This window comes from Corvus brachyrhynchos, unplaced genomic scaffold (assembly GCF_000691975.1).
Source record: "Corvus brachyrhynchos isolate BGI_N302 unplaced genomic scaffold, ASM69197v1 scaffold2015, whole genome shotgun sequence".
NCBI lineage: Eukaryota > Metazoa > Chordata > Aves > Passeriformes > Corvidae > Corvus > Corvus brachyrhynchos.
The window spans coordinates 1-3,251 of NW_008237969.1; the positions used below are offsets into that span (position 1 = coordinate 1).

The 3,251-nt window shown below is 44.6% G+C and overlaps 1 long non-coding RNA gene across 1 annotated transcript; it reads right to left on the reverse strand.

The window, feature by feature from the left end:
• Nucleotides 1–1,605: 1,605 nt before the first annotated feature.
• LOC108446519 lies at nt 1,606–1,877 on the reverse strand. Its single transcript, XR_001861728.1, has 2 exons — nt 1,827–1,877; nt 1,606–1,788 (listed from the first exon to the last, which is right to left on the reverse strand). It is a non-coding gene; the product is annotated as an uncharacterized LOC108446519 (long non-coding RNA).
• Between the last annotated feature and the right edge of the window lie 1,374 nt (nt 1,878–3,251).

Sequence of the window (3,251 nt, forward strand, 5' to 3'; positions counted from 1 at the left end):
AAAAAGGGAGGGAAAATGGGAGGAAAATGGAGGAAAATGGGGATAAAAATGGAGAAAAAATGGGAGAAAAATGGTAAAAATTTGGGGGGAAAATGGGGGAAAAATGGGGAGAAATGAGGGGAAATGGGCGGAAAATGGAGGAAAATGGGAGGAAAAATGAGGAAAAATGGCGGGAAAATGGGGGGAAAAATGGAGGAAAATGGGAGGAAAAGTGAGAAAAAATTGAGGGAAAATGGGAGAAAAAATGGGAGAAAAGGGGAGAAAAAATGGAGGGAAAATGGGAGGAAAAAAGGAGGAAAAATGGGAAAAAGTGGGAGGGGAAATGGGAGGAAAAATGGAGGAAAATTGGAGAAAAATGGGAGAAAAGGGGAGAAAAATGGAGGAAAAATGAGGAAAATGGGAGGGAAAATGGGAGGGGAAAATGGAGGAAATATGGGAGAAAATTGGGGGAAATGGGGTAAAAAATGGGGGAAATTTGGGGGAAATGGGGGGAAAAAAGTGGAGGAAAAATTGGAGGAAAAGGGAGAAAAAACGGGAAAAAAGGGAGGAAAAATGGGAGGAAAATGAGAGAAAAGGGGAGGATAATGGAGGAAAAATGGAGGAAAAATGAGGAAAAAAAGGAGGGAAAATGGGAGAAAAATGGAGAAAAAATGGAGGAAAAATGGGGAAAAAATGGGAGAAAAATGGGGGGAAATGGGAGGAAAAATTGGGAAAATTGAGGGAAATGAGAAAAAAATGGAGGAAAATGGGGAAAATTGGGGGGAAAATGGGAGGAAAATGGAGGAAAATGAGAGGGAAAATGGGGGAAAAGGGGAGAATAATGGAGGGGAAAGGGGAGAAAAATGGAGAAAAAATGGGGAAAAATGGGGGGAAAATATGGGGAAAAAATGGAAGAAAATGGGGAAAATTGGGGGGAAAATGGGAGAAAAAAATGGGAGAAAAATGGAGGAAAAATGGGAGGAAAAATTGGGAAAAAAAGGAGGGAAAATGGGAGAAAAATGGAGAAAAAATGGAGAAAAATGGGGATAAAAATGGGGGAAAAATGGAGGGAAAATGGGAGAAAAATGGAGGAAAATGGGGAAAAATGGGGAGAAAAATGGGAGAAATTTGGGGGGGAAATGGGAGAAAAAAATGGGCGAAAAGGGGCGAAAAATGGAGGAAAAATGGGAGAAAAATGGAGGAAAATGGGGAAAAATGGGGAGAAAAATGGGAGAAATTTGGGGGGGAAATGGGAGAAAAAAATGGGCGAAAAGGGGCGAAAAATGGAGGAAAAATGGGAGAAAAATGGAGGAAAATGGGGAAAAATGGGGAGAAAAATGGGAGAAATTTGGGGGGGAAATGGGAGAAAAAAATGGGCGAAAAGGGGCGAAAAATGGAGGAAAAATGGGAGAAAAATGGAGGAAAATGGGGAAAAATGGGGAGAAAAATGGGAGAAATTTGGGGGGGAAATGGGAGAAAAAAATGGGCGAAAAGGGGCGAAAAATGGAGGAAAAATGGGAGAAAAATGGAGGAAAATGGGGAAAAATGGGGAGAAAAATGGGAGACTCCAAAGGTTTTTTCCCAATTTTTTTCCTGAGCTCAAATCCAACATTCCCGGAATTTTTCCCAATTTTTTCCCGATTTTTCCCGCCTCAAATCCAACATTCCCAAGGTTTTCCCCAAGGATTCTTTCCCAATTTTTCCTCCTCAACTCCAACATTCCCAGAATTTTTTCCCCATTTTTCCAACCTCAAATCCAACATTCCCAAGGTTTTCCCCAAGGATTCTTTCCCAATTTTTCCTCCTCAACTCCAACATTCCCAGAATTTTTTCCCCATTTTTCCAACCTCAAATCCAACATTCCCAAGACTTTCCCCTCGATTTTTCCCCACCTCAAACCCACCCCTCCCTCCATTTTTCCCGCTCTTTCCCCTTCCTCCCTCTTCCCACCCATCCCCCCCCACCTTTTCCAACCCTTCCCACCATTCCCAACGTTTTCCAGGCCGGAAAAAAAACGCCGGGAATTACCACGAGCTGGAAGGAATCGCTGGGAATCAGCACCTCCCCGTCCTTCAGCCATTCCACCACGGGCGGCGGATTCCCGCTCACGGCACATTCCAGCTCCACATCCCAACTTTCCGAGGCGTAAACGTTGGAAGGGCTCCGAAGGAAGCGCGGAGGAACTGAGGGGAGAGAGGGGGAAAAAAAAAACCGGGAAAAACGGGAATGGTGAGGGGTTTTGAGGGCGGGAAAGGGTTTCTTGATGGGTTTTTCCCGCCCTTTTTTGCCCGCTTTTTTCCCGCCTTTTTTCCCCCCTCACAAAAGGTTTTCCCGCCCTTTTTTTCCCGCCTTTTTTTCGCCCTCGTGGAAGGTTTTTCTGCCTTTTTTTCCCGCCTTTTTTCCTGCTTTTTTCCCCTCCTTTTTTCCCGCCTTTTTTCCCCTCACAAAAGGTTTTCCCACCCTTTTTTTCTCGCCTTTTTTTCTCCCTCACGAAAGGTTTTCCCGCCCTTTTTTCCCGCCTTTTTTCCCCACTCTTTTTTCCCGCCCTTTTTTCCCTTCATGAAAGGTTTTCCCACCCTTTTTTCCTGCTTTTTTCCCGCCTTTTTTCCCCCTCACAAAAGGTTTTCCCGCCCTTTTTTTCCCGCTTTTTTTCGCCCTCATGGAAGGTTTTTCTGCCCTTCTTTTCCCGCCTCTTTTTCCCGCCTTTTTTCCCCTCACAAAAGGTTTCCCCACACTTTTTTTCCCGCCTTTTTTCCCACCTTTTTCCTTCTTTTTTCCTGCCTTTTTTTTCCCCTCACAAAAGGTTTTCCCGCCCTTTTTTTCCCGCTTTTTTTCGCCCTCATGGAAGGTTTTTCTGCCCTTCTTTTCCCGCCTCTTTTTCCCGCCTTTTTTCCCCTCACAAAAGGTTTCCCCACACTTTTTTTCCCGCCTTTTTTCCCACCTTTTTCCTTCTTTTTTCCTGCCTTTTTTTTCCCCTCACAAAAGGTTTTCCCGCCCTTTTTTTCCCGCCTTTTTTTCGCCCTCGGGGAAGGTTTTTCTGCCTTTTTTTCCCGCCTTTTTTCCTGCTTTTTTCCCCTCCTTTTTTCCCACCTTTTTTCCCCTCACAGAAGGTTTTCCCGCCCTTTTTTTCCCACCTTTTTTTCCCCCTCATGCAAGGTTTTCCCGCCTTTTTTTCCCGCCTTTTTTCCCCACTCTTTTTTCCCTCCCTTTTTTCCCTTCATGAAAGGTTTTCCCACCCTTTTTTCCTGCTTTTTTCCCGCCTTTTTTCCCCC